The following is a 16,540-nucleotide window of genomic DNA, read 5'->3' on the forward strand; positions in this document are numbered from 1 at the left end:
CAGACAAAAAATATTAAAGCAATAAAAAAATACATAAAATACAAAAAATAAAAAGTATTAACAAATAAAGGGGTTAACCAAATTTTTGAGGTCTCCGAACCCTGTACTAGTATCTTGCACCGTTTTGAACCCCAAACAGACAGTTCCACACTGGTCCTAGTGAGACCATTCTGTTGCACTACCCTTCAGCTGATGCCTGAGGTGAGAGTGCCCCCTAGTGGGGCCGAGTGACCCCTCATCTCATCTCCACGACAGTGTGTTGATTAAAACCTTTGTCACCTCTACCTGCTCCAGGCCCTGGCCAGCATGAGTCTCAACACCCAGCCCATTCTGAACCTGGAGAAGTTCCAGGAGGGCCAGGAGTTACCTCTGCTCCCCCCCGGCCAGAACAAGGCGTCGCCCTCCTCCACCGAGTTCAACCCCCTCATCTACGGCAACGACGTGGACTCTGTGGATGTGGCCACCAGGCAAGGCTTGAGCAATGTTTCTCTGTCCCTTTTGCAAGTAGATCTCATATTATCCATGCAAGGCAATTTGTGAGGTTGGTTACATTTTTTTACTTTGAGCCTAGCAGAATAATCCAGTCAGGACCTATACACTCCTCCATTTGATTTAGTCTGTGAATATTTTAGATATTTTATAGATATGAAGGGCTATTTACATATGCACAATTTATGGATTGACCCCGTTTCCACTTGAAATTCCTAAAATCTGAATTGAATATGACTCAACAATGTCATGAAACAATGTTTCATTTGAGCCTCATATCAAATACAAATGTATCTCGTATGTACATCTGATAAACAAGAAAGCTTTTCTGAATTTAATGACTAATTGAAGCGTTAACACACTCACCTTCCCTTCCTTCTCCAACAGGGTTGCCATGGTTCGATTCTTCAACTCCCCCAACGTGCTCCAGGGTTTCCCAGATGCACACACGCACGCTGCGCCTCTTCCCCGGCCTGTGGTGGCATTTCCAGGCCACGTCCTTCCTGGCCGCGGCCCCGCCGCTCAGGCTCGCTGAGAAGCTGTCGCACACCCAGGCCGTGGAGTACTATGGCGAGTGGGCCCTCAACCCCACCAACCTGGCCTTTCAGAGGATCCACAACAGTAAGTCCCTTACCCTAGCCTAACACACCTGCTGTACTGCATATACCATGCACTGACTGACAATTGGTGTATTTCTGTTTAGACTCGAACCATACTGTGCTAGCTTGGATATTTATAGGGTGAAGTAAAGTGTAGCCCTTTACACTCTACTGTATACCGGGTTGAAAATGGCAGATTTGTGCACTAATTGTCTAAATTGGAACGTAGTGGCTGTAACAGTAACATGCTGTACATGACGTTAAAGCTCTGGCTCTGCACTTCACAGCTACTGTACTGGGTTTTGACTGACAGACGTTCTGAACTTGAGCACCGTGCCTACTAGAAGTTGCCCCCATCCCCCTCCTGGTAATTAGGCAACTTTGGCACATTTTGAGTTGTCTGAGGGAAATGCTGTAAATTAAGATCACTCAATGTATTTTGAAAGATGTGACGTTTGAGGATTATAATAAATACCGCTTTGATGTCATAAAGCAAGTCCAAATGTGCACTTCACATTTCTAAATCATAAAACTCATATAGGGGTGTCAATGTTTATGGTCACTGTTTGAGTGTACAGTTACAGAGATAACATGGCGTCATACCCTAGGTTGTTCTGATCAGAATGAGCATATGTTTGTTTATTGTGAAGAAAATTTGCCGCTAGGACACGCAGCTGAATGCACTAATGCCTCCTTTCTATGCCCACCAAAATTATGATCTGTTTCTCGGAATTGACTTGTGAAAGCCTAACACTGTAAGATTTGTATTTTATAACTTAACTAGTCATGTTGGCAATAGAACCAGCTTTCAAATCATGCCCATCTGACCCAGATTGCGATTTATAATGGACTGTTTTTGGATTGCGTAAACAGCAACAGTAATTGTGTAATTGCAGGGTTGTGTTCCAAGCAAAACGACTACAAGTGTTGTTGCTACAGTTCCTCAACGGCACAGCAGGAGAGCTCAAAAGTACCTTTATAGTTGAAGACTCTTCTTTTGAGTCATAAAAGTGCATTGAAATTGCTTAGGAACTGTGCAAACTTTAGAAAGGTGTCCTCTCACTCAAACCCATGTCATTTTTTGTGTTATGTTGCACCCACCCCACATTTTCCAGGAATAGTCTTATCATGTTATTGAATGTATCCAGAGTATTTACAAATGCAGCAAAAGTACAGTAAATGTAAAATGCACATGAAATCAACAGTGTAGTGTTTGGATTCAGTCTTGTGTCAGGTGAACTGTTGTGTAATCACCTTTGGTCTAATAATCTTCCAATTATCTCAAACTGTTCTCTTTCAATTGCTACCATTGTTACGTATATGCTTTTCAATTTCTTCTGTGAGAAACATTTCAATTTATCCCTATCCATATAGGCCAATTTCCCACGTGTGTAAAGGGATAAGTAAAGTGATTTATGCTATCAATTAATGCACCTTTCTTTAGGTCAAATGTGAATATACACTCAGTGTACAAAACATTAGGAACACCTTCCTAATATTGAGTTGCACCCCCTTTGCCCTCAGAACAGCCCTCAATTGCGGGGCATGGACTCTACAAGGTATTCAAAGAGTTCCACAGGGATGCTGGCCCATGTTGATTCAAATGCTCCCCACAGTTGGCTGGATGTCCTTTGGGTGGTGGACCATTCTTGATACACACAGCAAACTATTGAGTGTGGAAAATCCAGCAGCGTTGCAGTTCTTGACACAAACCGGTGTGCCTGGCACCTACTACCATACCCCGTTCAAAGGCACTTAAATATTTTGTCTTGCCCATTCACTCTCTGAATGGCACACATACACAATCCATGTCTCAATTGTCTCAATTGTCTCAATTGTCTCAAGGCTTAAAAATCCTTCTTTAACCTTTATCCTTCCCTTCATCTACACTGACTTGAAGTGGATTTAACAGGTGACATCAATAAGGGATCATAGCTTTCACCTGGATTCAACTGGTCAGCCTGTCATGGAAAGAACAGGTGTTCCTAATGTTTTGTGCACGCTGGTATATTTCTATGAGCGATACAGGCAGTTTGAAGGTTTTGTTGTGTTTCTGAGCGTACCTCTGTGTTCTGCAGACGTGTATGACCCATCTTTGATCGGAGACAAGGGCAAGTGGTACGCCCACCAGCTGCAGCCAGTGTTCTACCGCGTGTATGACGGCAGCTCCCAGCTGGCCGAGGCTATGAGCGGACCCCCTAGAGGATGAGGCCAACGACTCGGACCCCACAGACGACAGGTAAAACACAGACCCTTCCACAGTTGGAAGGTATAACTGGTTCTTGATACTACTGCTATAACATAATTGGCAAAATGTTAAGTTAAAGAATTTTTTTCAGTGCCAGGTACTGTCAAAGGTCTAAAAGCACTTTTGCAATGTTGCATGTTAGTGCGCCATTTAGCTGCATATAAAAACTAGATCTGAAGGGAGGTCCTTTCCAGTGTCTGATCTGTGAGTTCTCTGTGTATGTGCATCATGTGTGTTTGTGTGTGTGCAAGTGCGGCCGACGGAGACATTGCAGCAGAAGCAGCAGCATGGTAGGCTATAGAATGTAGATAGACAACACATTAGCCACTAGATGGCGAACTCTAAACATTAACTAGTATATTTGCTAGTTAGCTCAATAGTTAGCTTGCTAGTCTTGCTAGAAATGATGTATCAGTTGAGGTTAATTTGAGTCTGAGATAAAGGTTTACTTAGCTTTTTTCAGTTAGCCTTCTGTAGACGTGTAAGGTGTCACCAAGATGGCGTCCGGGTAATGCCACTCTGTTTTGTCTCTGTGGCAGTGACAGCGAGGCTGGCTACGATGACTCCAGCTCATCCTACTCGTCACTTGGAGACTTGGTGAGCGAAATGATCAAATGTGACATCCAAGGGGACACGCCGAAGTAAGTATCTGTGCCATTTCACCAGGGCTGCATTTACACGCAGGAAACCAATTCTAATATGTTGCCCAATTATTGGCAAAGAGCTGATTTTGATTTGACCAATTTGCAAAAAAACACAAAAAAACTAATTGGGCTGCCTGTGTAATTTGCAACCAAGAAACACCCAGCTTACACATACTTATTGTTATGACAAAACTGTCAGTTCCCCGTATTATAATAACTGACAATTGTTTATCTTGTCAAATGGTAACCAAAAAATGACCAATTCCTTTCAGAAACAGCCACTAGCTAAACATTTTGTTTTGTGACCCTTTGGTCATCAATACCAACTAATATCTGTCTTCCGGTGTTGTAGACCTGGATCCCCCCCTACCCACGCTGACTGGGAGACGCCAGCGAGGTGGGAGTTCCAGGACTTCCAGGAGTTCAAGGGAGGAGAGGGTCCCCTCCCCGAAGAGAAGGCACTGCCCGAGGGGGCGACGGAGCTCCTGAATCCTCTTGATGGACAAGCCCTCCGCTCGAGCTCCAGCACAACCGCCAGCTCCAGCCCAAGCACAATCATCCAGAGTCAACAATGTCAGTGAACTGCTCATTTTACACGAGTATAAAATTATGCAGTTAACACAAGTTAGCAACTGACATTTTTGGCAACTGACGTTGAATTTGTTCATAACTCTTAACCATGAGAACATAATGGCAATAATTATATTTTTGCTTGAGATTTTCCTTTTCTTCTTCCTCCTCATAAAGTGGCAATCTTGTGTATTTAGTATCAACCATTAGTGACCACTGATTGATGTTAATTGTGTCCCAGGAGCAGGCAGAACCAGTGGAAATGGAGGCGTTGGCCAGTGCAGCTCTACAGAACTCTGTCCCGGGATTGGGTGCGCCGCCCTTCTCCAGACTTCCCCAGACGCCTGACCGGTGGGACAAGCCAATAAGAAGGGCGAGTACGACAACCCCTACTTTGAGCCTCAGTATGGCTTCCTGCTGAGGAGGACACTGAGGCAGAAGACCAAGAGGAGACGTACACGCCCGGTTCAACCAGAACCTCAATGGCAAGAAGTATGTTACAACACACCTACGCCATAACATTGTACACACAAACAAGCATCATAAACCACACATTCTGAAAACGTCAACAAAAAAAAGTGATGTATACAGGAGGAAAAAGTATTTGATCCCCTGCTGATTTTGTACGTTTGGCCACTGACAAAGAAATGATCAGTCTATAATTTTAATGGTAGGTTTATTTGAACAATGAGAGACAGAATACAACAACAAAATCCAGAAAAACGCATGTCAAAAATTTTATAAATTGATTTGCATTTTAATGAGGGAAATAAGTATTTGACCCCCTCTCATTCAGAAAGATTTCTGGCTCCCAGGTCTTTTATACAGGTAACGAGCTGAGATTAGAGCACACTCTTAAAGGGAGTGCCCTAATCTCAGTTTGTTACCTGTATAAAAGACACCTGTCCACAGAAGCAATCAATCAATCAGATTCCAAACTCTCCACCATGGCCAAGACCAAAGAGCTCTCCAAGGATGCTCAAGGGACAAGATTGTAGACCTACACAAGGCTGGAATGGGCTACAAGACCATCGCCAAGCAGCTTGGTGGAAAGGTGACAACAGTTGGTGCGATTATTCGCAAATGGAGAAGAAACACAAAAGACTGTCAATCTCCCTCGGCCTGGGCTCCATACAAGATCTCACCTTGTGGAGTTGCAATGATCATGAGAACGGTGAGGAATCAGCCCAGAACTACAGGAGGATCTTGTCAATGATCTCAAGGCAGCTGGGAACATAGTCACCAAGAAAACAATTGGTAACACACTACGCCCGGTGAAGGACTGAAATCCTGCAGCGCCCGCAAGGTCCCCCTGCTCAAGAAAGCACATATACAGGCCCGTCTGAAGTTTGCCAATGAACATCTGAATGATTCAGAGGAGAACTGGGTGAAAGTGTTGTGGTCAGATGAGACCAAAATCAAGCTCTTTCGCATCAACTCAACTCACCGATGTTGCCTATGACCCCAAGAACACCATCCCCACCGTCAAACATGGAGGTGGAAACATTATGCTTTGGGGGGTGTTTTTCTGCTAAGGGGACAGGACAACTTCACGGCGTCAAAGGGACGATGGACGGGGCCATGTACCATCAAAGCTTGGGTGAGAACCTCCTTCCCTCAGCCAGGGCATTGAAAATGGGTCATGGATGGGTATTCCAGCATGACAATGACCCAAAACACATGGCCAAGGCAACAAAGGGAGTGGCTCAAGAAGAAACACATTAAGGTCCTGGAGTGGCCTAGCCAGTCTCCAGACCTTAATCCCATAGAAAATCTGTGGAGGGATCTGAAGGTTCGAGTTGCCAAACGTCAGCCTCGAAACCTTAATGACTTGGAGAAGATCTGCAAAAGAGGGAGTGGGACAAACTCCCTCCTGAGATGTATGCAAACCTGGTGGCCAACTACAAGAAACGTCTGACCTCTGTGATTGCCAACAAGGGTTTTGCCACCAAGATACTACGTCATGTTTTGCAGAGGGGTCAAATACTTATTTCCCTCATTAAAATGCAAATCAATTTATAACATTTTGATATGCGTTTTCTAGATTTTGTTGTTGTTATTCTGTCTCTCACTGTTCAAATAAACCTACCATAAAAATTATAGACTGATCATGTCTTTGTCAGTGGGCAAACGTACAAAATCAGCAGGGGATCAAATACTTTTCCCCCCTCACTGTACACTCATAAACATACACACACCCAATTAAGTCTCTCAGCTTCTGAATTCTGCATCTGTGATATGCCTCTGGTGTAGCAGTCGAAACACGCTAACAGAACGTGACACTCCCCCAGACCTCTAACACCTTTCTGCTCCACAGAGCCCAACGCCCCCTGAGGCCCAGCAGCCTAAAGCTGCCTGAGAGTCGGACGGAGAGGGCGACTCCCGCAACAGTTCTCCAATCTCCAACAACAGCAGCGATGGCTTTGGGGGCCTCATGTCCTTTGCTAGTGAGTCTTCTCAAACCAGGGTCATTTCAGTTGTATGATAATCACAGATCTGAAAGGGCTGGATAGGTGACAGTTACACCTTGTCCTCCAAAGCGAGTTTTTGCCCTTCTGTGTTCATCTATCCTGTCTCACGAGATCTTTGAACACTGAAGGGGGAATGTGAAAGGTTACCCAGCAGGCAATACTAGTTGCTGGTCTTCTCAATCAGGAAGACAACCAGAAATGTACAGTTTAGCAACCAGAAATTGACAATATTTGCCAGCTATGTACAGATTGAAATGGAAGTTGACGTTGGGCTGCAAATCATCATGGGTATTGACTATAGGATGGTCAAATGTTGGTTTCTTTGCGAGACTTCATCGGTCATCAGCGACTCTCTCTCACAATCACTGCAGGCAATCTATACAAGAACCACGTGCAAACCAGCTTCAGCCTCTCCAACCTGTCTGTCCAACAAGGGTGGCTCTGAGGGAGAAGGCACGCTGGGACTGGGCCCTTCCCCAATCTAAAAGGTACAGTACTAATGCAGCCCTTTGCCCTGTTTTGTCCACCTTTCACGTTATCTTCACTCATCCTTCATTTCTCTTTTTCTCTGACCTTTATCCATCTCATCTCCTTCTCCATTTCACTCGCTGTGGCTGTATTCAATTTTTGTGCCCTACAGCAGATTGCAGTCAGGTTTGTCAGTTGAAGGCAGTAGGGGCAGGCTGTCTTACTAAAACAATGCCCTTTCAAAGTACAAAAGGGTTGTCATACAGCTCTTGCAGTGGTTATAAAGTATAAATGTTTTTGTTTGTCATGGGCATAAAAATTATAATATTTCGCGTGCAAAATCACCAGAGTGCAAATTTCTGTCAATATTTTATACACCGTATGTCATGACTATGCTATTTATCTTGATAAGACACATTGAGCATAAGCTATTCCCATATGAAGTCATCTTAATCATTTAAAGTAACTGTCCAGTGTTTGCAGATTTATTTTTAAAATATGACCTATAATTAATTACAATATGAGGGAAATAGCTTTAATTCCATTTTTTTTTAAAGTATGTTCAAAAGCAGCTTTTCATGTTTGAATTATGTGGGCATACCCCAACAGAATGGTGTCGGTGTATACCAGTCATTAAAACTCGCTTAGACCGCTGATTCGGCCAGCTCAGCCAATGAGCCAACATGTCATGTTCTATGAGGAAATAGAAAGCATTATTTTAGAAACGGCAAGCATTTATGAAAATGTTTGACTTTTTGGGTCGGGGTTTTGAAGTGTTTTTTTCTCCAATTTACATGCTTTGTTAACAACATTATTTGGGTATGAGTTAACAGAATATTTACTTTTAAAAGTAAGATTTTCACTGGACAGTTAGGCCTATCTTTAACCTGATGTGGAGAAGGAAGGAGAGTAGATGACATAATGATGTGTGACTGACTGACATGTGTGGGAACTTCTTTAACTGTCCAGCATATTACTTCCTCAGAGGCTGTTGCTTTGTTTGCACTAAGTAGAGCAGCCAGGAGTAGTATTGACGGTATGTCATGCTGAAATGTCCTGGCAAGCCAGTTTAGGCTACACAGTATAGACATTTATTCAACTTTATATTGTATATTTTACCTTCTTTCCTTTTTGCCTTTTCCCCTCTTAATTATTTTATTTTTATTTTACAAAATATAGAATATTTTAATTTTGACGTAGAGGAGGAAATTGAGGAAGGTTTGTAGAATTCTTTATTTTTATAATATTTTTTAGAATGAATAGACTTTCATTCTAAATGTTGTATGTTGTCCCCCTCTGACTGCATGTTGATGTATGGCATTAGGTGGATATTGAGGACCTGACAAAAGTTAGCATTTTCTCTCAAGAGTACCCTGTTTTCCAATGTTCCCAATCCCACATGGTTGCCTGAATGTTATGGGAACATTTGTGAGAGAAAATAAGAAATGCATGTGTTAAACTCAATGGCCCCACGCTGTTTGGGACAGCTGACCATAGCAAACCAACGTTTGTTTTTTTTCCTTTGATGATGATTTGTTTTGTCTTGACTGTTCAGATGACAGCCCGGCTAGTCCGGGTAGGCCCGGGTCCAGACAGTCCGGGTATGTTATTGTCTGGTGTGGTAGTTTGTTTTACCCTTACAACTAGCTCCATCTTTGACTCATATTCGACCCTACCTATCTGAGTCCATATTACTCAGGTTGCATACTAGGAGATATATCTGTATTTTCATTCATGTATATCCATATCCCTTCCCTTTTGTTTCCTTGTTAGTTCTGCTCTGTTTGGTGGGAGTGATGCGCTATGATGCACACATTTATAAGACGACAGATCTCTTAATTTGCATACATATTATCCCCTTCATGTGGCATTTTCACAGGAATTTGGTGTTTTTCTCATGGTTTCCCGGCAGAGTTGGGGTCAAGTCCGTTTTCAATTCCACTCAATATTTGAGGATGAATTGACTTTCCAGTTCCTGAGATGGCAAATTACCTATCACTTTCTATGAGGATTTTTCATTTTATCGATTGAAGTACAATTGATTACCCAAGTGAACTGGAATTTAAATGAAACTGACATGACACCTGATCTCCTTGCTCTGTGCAGTCTGTTGCCTTGCTTGCTCGCTTGTATCGGTGGCTCTCCATCGTTTTGTGTGTTCTCCGGCTGAGGTCTCTGTGTGGTCAGAGGGCCCCATAAACTGTGCTCTTCTGGACATAGACACTTAAAATTGGCAAATGCTTTCTCCCACCCCCTAGATGGAATTAAAATATATTGGGATCCTAACAAAAGTAGCCTAAATCACCACATGTAAGATTGGTCTTATGACATTTCATGGCTATAACCTTTTGAGGTTAAGTCACAACAAAAATGTGCTGCCCCCTTCCTTGGTCTGTCTCCCTCACTCTTTCCTTTTCTCCCGTCTCTATTTTCTGCTCTCTTTGTGCACTGGTCAGTGTGTTTGCTGTGCATGTGTGTTGTGGGTTGATGTTCAGACTGGTTCATAGGTCTGGGCCGGTGTCCTCTCTGTCCTCTTTCCACTTCTCTGCACTAATTCTGGGTTTTGTGTCCAGTATTTGGACTAAATTCTCTAATGGAGATAATTACAGAGGCCGGCCCGGGAGCGGAGAAGGTGGGTTCCGCCCTTTTAAACTGTGGTGGGCTGCATGCTTCTCCTAGCCAGTCAACTACATCTCCCAGGATCCTCCCTCGCTCACCCTCCTCTGTCACCTGGACATGCACCATCGAGAGATCATTCATACGTCATACATCGAGTCTGTCCTGCTTGTCTTTCACCATCCACAGTGACTGTTGCCCCATTCACTAACCTTTGCAGAGTCACTCCACCCATCCACACATCTTTGTATTAGTTTGGGTTGGGCCCTCGGGAAGTTAGCTTGTTAGAAGCTGTGCAACCCATATTAACAATTGCCATAGGTGATGCCATTCATTTTTTTTTGGTGCAAACCTAAGTCTCTGCATTCCACAGTATTGTATGGACCTGACAAGATGTTGATCTCGAGTTGGTCAACATCAGCTCCATTATTGTCCAAGCCAAGCAAGAAGCTATATTTGCTTGTTTGGCCACCTCTTTGGTCTCACACATACACACCTAGACCTCCCATCACCTTGCCAGTGGAGGTATGCCTTAGCACAATCAAAACTGCTACCCTGCAGGTAAGGCAGACATCATTCTTCCAGTGCTGTGAGTTAGAGTTTTAAACACTGTTTCATTGATAATGTGAATTAAGGAGAGCAGTCTCGCAGCACCAAGAGTGCTGTTCTGTCTTAATTCCTAAACTCATAGTCACCGGTTTTGGATTGGAGTTGTCATTGGACACTTAGTTGGCTTGTGGTTACTGTCGAGCATATGTACCAGTACCACAGTGATCGAATGGAAGGGAATTATTTGAAGTGCTGTGATGCATGTTGTAATAACTAATGGATGATATTTTGGAAAATGTGGGGTAAAAATGGCATCGTTGTCAGGTGAGGTCTTTGGTAACATCGCGGTCATAGAGCCTTACGCAATGCTACAAAAATCGGATATACCGACAGCCGATTTGTTTATGACAAGGACCCAATACATTTTTGGTGGATGTATTTATTTGTATCCTCACTTTCAAGACATTACCTTTAGCCTAAATGTTCAAAGTGTCAAACAGGCTACCCACTGGCTACCCACTGGGCAAAAAAACTGGTTGAATCAACATTGTTTCCACGTCATTAAAAGGTGTGATGTGGAAAACTGATTGGATTTGCAAAAAGTCATCAACGTAAGGGAATCAAATGTTCTGTTGATTTCACGTTTAATTCACGTTAGTTGACAACTAAACCAAATGTAAATCAAAATAGATGTTGAACTGAGAGGTCTGCCCAGTGGGTAAGCTTATGTAGAGCGCAACAATATTATAATCAGTTTGAATAATAATATTGTTCACAGGCCCAAACCCTGCAAGTGATCCACCACACTTTTGTATTCCATTGCACCTGTGTGTTTATGAGTGTCTGTCTAACTGGTGGTACAAGGTGACTAACAGTATGAACACTACAGTGTATCTTTCCGTTAGCCGGTGTGTGTGATTGTCGACCCATCCCCAATTTTTTTCGTTCTTTTTCTGCATGACACATAACTTGTCTGTCTTGTTGCCATGCAGATCCCGCCTCCAATCTGACCTCACCTCTGTTCTCTGCTAATGTGTGATGCCAAAAACACAGCGCCATGTTGACTCTTTCTGCTTGTGACGTCCCATTTCCGATCTCCCTCCCCTTAAGTGTCTGAATATGAAACCTGTAGCTCAGCTAGTTCATTAGCTAGTGTCCTGCCACCGAAAATTGATGTGTGTGTGTGTCTTTTCATGTATGCAGAGGATGTGTGCCATCTTCTTTGTCTATTGGTCTTTGATGTAGTTATCTAATTAGTACATCGTAGACTATGTGTAATTGGTGGCTTTCGGTAGTAGAAATGTATAAGCCTCCTGCTCAAGTCAACTGGTATTTCTGTTTGTATGTCTCTGAACTTGTCGTTGGCTTATGGCTTTCTGTGTTTCCATGGTATTTACTGTAGAGACCTCCCACTGTTCTGATATGGCTCCCTGCAGGAGGAGCCCGCGGTCCCCAGGGCCCTCGTTGACCAGAAGTGTCAGTCATTAAGCACAGTCCCACGGTCAAGAGAGAGAGTCCCCTCGGCCCCAGGCGTCGTAAACACCAGGTAACAGACCCCTATGAGACTGTATTACCCAGGACATTGCTGTCATGGCATTCTTTGACAACTCATGTGACGACATTGTACTTTGAATTAGTTTACCACCTTCATGGCATAATGTCTTCATGGTATAATGTTGGCCATCAAAACAAAAGCTGGTTGTCATAAACTTTCTTGCCAATATAATGTCAAATGACAGACCTGGATAGGTGATATATCAACCCCCTTTAGGAGAAGGGTTGTCTAACTTAAGAGCCAATGGTGACATATACAAAAAAGGGGAGTGTGATCGGAGTGACTGAACCAGAGCTGTGTCTGTCCCAGTGAGAACCAGCAGTTCCTGGAGGTGGTGCAGAGTGTGCTGGAGGGCCAAGGCGTGGGCTGGCTCAACATGAAGAAGGTGCGCCGCCTGCTGGAGAACGAGCAGCTGCGCGGTCTTCGTGCTGAGCAAGCTGAACCGGACCGTCCAGTCAGAGGAGGATATCAGGCAGGAGGTCATCCGTGATGTGGTGAGTGGCTCCACCCACCCAGGTGGGGAGAAAGGGAACGGGGGCAAGCGAGGGGGAGAAATAACATTTTAATTATGCGTTTTTAACCTTGGTTTTGAATTAAAGCTGAATAACAGCTTACAATTAAATTGCGTGTGTGTGTGGTGTACTCTTCAGGAGATTAGCAGGAAGGTGTACAAGGGCATGTTAGACATACTGAAGTGCACCGTTTTCTAGTCTGGAACACTCGTACACCAATGCCGGGCTTGGAGGCATGGCCAGCGTCTTCGTTCTGCTGGAAATAGCACGCACCCCACTACCAAACCAAAAGGTAACGTTCAGAAAACCATACTCCACTGAAAGTGTCAACATTTTCTCTCAAAGGACACATTCAATTCAGCATGCATGTCCCCCTCCCAAAACTATGACTTAACTATTTCCTCTGAGAAAATGAAAGGTACTGATGCTTGATTCTGTTTGAAAACAAAGAAGTGCTTAACAGGCGTTTCTATACTCCACTTATTTAAAGGCAACATAAGTATCGGATAGGAAAGATGTGCAATCTGGATAATTTCTGGGTCACTTTTTTTTATCAACTCATTTGAAAAGTAAGCAATATGTTTTTACAGGCAGTGAGTTCTGGTTCAATCTCTGAGTCAGTACCACCAACGATGCCTCATTTTTTAGGTAACTTTGCAGTTTAATTAAGCATTCACCGAGCGAATTTGGGTCATAAGAGCAGAAGAGAAACAACTAGGGATGTGACAAACGATAAGAACATTTAAACAATTCCACTCAAATTCACAATGACAGTTTCTGCTGCTGCCAGCAACGGGTTGGGTCTCGGTGCGTACCCCTTTCAGATCTTTAAGCATTGCGCCTCTACTACCATTACTGTACCTCAATTCCACCTTGCAAAGTTTACATTTCCTTCTCATTTAACTTCTTAAAGTATTGCAATACAGGACTTTGCTGCTGTTGCTTGCCTTTCTGCCATTTTTCCAACTGTTAACGACTTGATGTCGTAGTGGTGGAGAGTCGACTCCAAAATAATTGATTCCTCGACTCCTGCATGTCGACTCCCATTTCTAAGTGTTAAGATTAAATTCCGCTAGGAATCGACTCCTAGAAGATTCAGTATTTTTTGGAACGGAAGAGACTGATTAGTTGCCGTACTTCCGAGAATAATCATCTTCTTCAATGAGGTTTAACGGCGGTTGGCATCCAATTTGTTGCATTACCACCTACTAGACTGGAGTACAACTCCCTTATATTTTGCTTGAAAAATAAAATAAAGAAATACCCTACCATCTACTAACACTACACTCACAAATTCAAAAATTATTATTAATAATGAACACCACCCTACTCCACTATTTAAATATATTCATTCCTACCTCATGCCCTCAACCTGAAATGATGGGACATCACCACTTAACACTCCCTGTAACTCTTCTGATGTCAAGTCTGCACACCCAAATACCTCTCTGCAGCTGCCACCACAACCCCTCAATTTTCTTCGACTTACGTTCCATCCCTGCAGTACAATTAATAACCATTGCTATAAATGCTAAAAATCCAATCTTACTGAAACATATATCACTTGTTGGCCTATCCCTCGGTACTGGTACAAATCTACTACTCTCACCACTCCCCCTTAACTCCTCTTTCTCTACTTTCTTCACTGCCTCAGCATATGACAACTTCTTCACTACTTTTACCCTGGAAGCCTCAACCTGCTTCTCTCAGAGACGGGACATTTCTGATCCCCAGCCCCATGGCCACCCCTACAATTAGCACATACCACTACTTTCCCCAATGCTACATTCCTTTGTTTCATGCCCTTCTGCACACTTCTCACACCTTGGAACCTCCCTCCTACATACTGCTGCCACATGCCCATAAGTTTGACACCTGTAACATCGTAATGTGATTTCGGCACATAAGTTCGTACAGGATAACTTTATATATCCTAACCTTCACTTTGTCAGGCAAAGACTCAACATCAAAACTCAAAAGAACAGACAATGACTCTTCTGTTTCCCCACTCTCGCCACCCTGTTTACATCGCACCCAAACGACGAGCATCACAAACACCGGGAATCTTCCCCTTCAGTTGGTCAGTTTCACATTTACCGCTACCCCAGTAATCACTCCTTTCAATGGCGCCCTTTTCTTGAGAGCGAAACAATTCACAATTCTTTCCCGTTTGTTTAACTCTGAGCGCCTCTCCCTCTGCCCAACAGAAACACAAACAATTAGCACTAGACCACTTCTGGTTACCCTACTTCTGAGAATACAAACACTCGCATCTTTCATAGCTAGCTAAGCGAGAGACGGAGAGAGAGGGAGGGTCATAGTATAGACAGGTCTGTCACCAGGCAGACAGTCAGAACCGTGCACTAGGCCTATCTATCGGCAATCAAAAGCTGTATCCTCCAAATGTCTTGGCTTACAATGTCTCGCAACTTCAGTAAAGCAGGGCCTATCATCAATGAATAAGCTAGGATATTCTCACACAACAGACCGAAGACTGAACACACACTGCATCATTAGCGAAGAGAAAGAGCAGGGGTGTGTGTACTAATTAGTCCAAATAGTTGTAAAACTTTTGCAACTAAAACAAGTTTCTATTGGACAAATGCAAGTAGTTCCTCCCTGTTTGTTCCGTTTAAGAACAGTTTTGCAACAGAATCGACGTAATGAATACACCCCAGGCGAGCCAGCGTGATGGAGAGCGAGGAGGGCAGGCAAGAAAAAAACGTTGCATAGACGGATTGGTTGTTTAGCAAAATGGCGTGTGCAACTATGGGGCAAACAGACTGGGTTGGCTTACATTGTTGACATGTAAACTATATTTCGTCTCAATGTTTATTGAAAACATAAGTACATTTGACAAGAGCACTTGTTGTCTCTCAAATACATCTTTACAGTTGTTGATTAGCTAGCTAGTGTGTGAATTTTTGCCATATTAGCATTGACATGAAATCAGTCAAAATAACTCAAAACAAGACATGGTATCAAGAACAAGATTGAACTAGCTGAAATGAGTCACTTACGATTCCCCACATGGCAAAGTTTCTTGTCAGTAAGTTAGTAGCTATCTGGCTATCCAGAATCCACAACTCACGGACTCTGACGTATGCGCATCGCGTTTTTGTGACATTGTCAGCTAACCCATCTATATGTCTTAGTAATCTGTCTTGCACGCCTGCAAATTCACCAAAGTAGCCTAAAGTTCTGATTTAAATTAAATTACATAACTTTTCTAGTTAGGCTATAACACGGGAAAATAGTATGTTTTGTGATAACTGCACGCGCTTATTTTTAATTTTGTGGGGGAAAACATCAAAACATGTTTTTTTCAGGTTGGGATTTTTCTTAATGTTAAGGATCCCGATTTCGTTTTAGCATTTTTAAACGTAATCACACACCCTACAAACAACCATCTATTCTAACTTTCAAACCTCCCACTGCAACTCTACACTGTTTCTTTCTTCTCTCGCTACCATCTCTTTCCCTTCTTCCCTATTCTTCTCCCCTTTTTCCTCCTTGGTAGCCCCAGTAGACCCAGAGAAGCGCCGAGCCCCAGTGACGCTGGCAGCCCGGGGCAAGGAGAGCCCGTCTGCCCGGCATGAAAGGGCACCAGGCCCCCAAGGGCTCCTCCTGGTGCCCCGTCTCCAACTTCCGCACCCCACCTCGGGGGGCAAAGGCACCCACCACTTTGACACCCGGAGTCTGAACGAGGAGAATTTTATTGCCTCCATTGGTGTGTACCCACCCCATTCCCCCTTGCATGCGCTCTGGAGAGCACCCCTTGCCCCCCTGCTCACCAGTCTAAACTCCCTGCCCTACCCT

General features: G+C 43.5%; 1 pseudogene; it reads left to right on the forward strand.

The window, feature by feature from the left end:
- LOC123489646 overlaps positions 1-16,250 on the forward strand; it is a 36,409-nt pseudogene extending 20,159 nt beyond the window's left edge.
- Positions 16,251-16,540: the final 290 nt, after the last annotated feature.

Source organism: Coregonus clupeaformis, unplaced genomic scaffold (assembly GCF_020615455.1).
Source record: "Coregonus clupeaformis isolate EN_2021a unplaced genomic scaffold, ASM2061545v1 scaf3113, whole genome shotgun sequence".
Taxonomy (NCBI): Eukaryota; Metazoa; Chordata; class Actinopteri; order Salmoniformes; family Salmonidae; genus Coregonus; species Coregonus clupeaformis.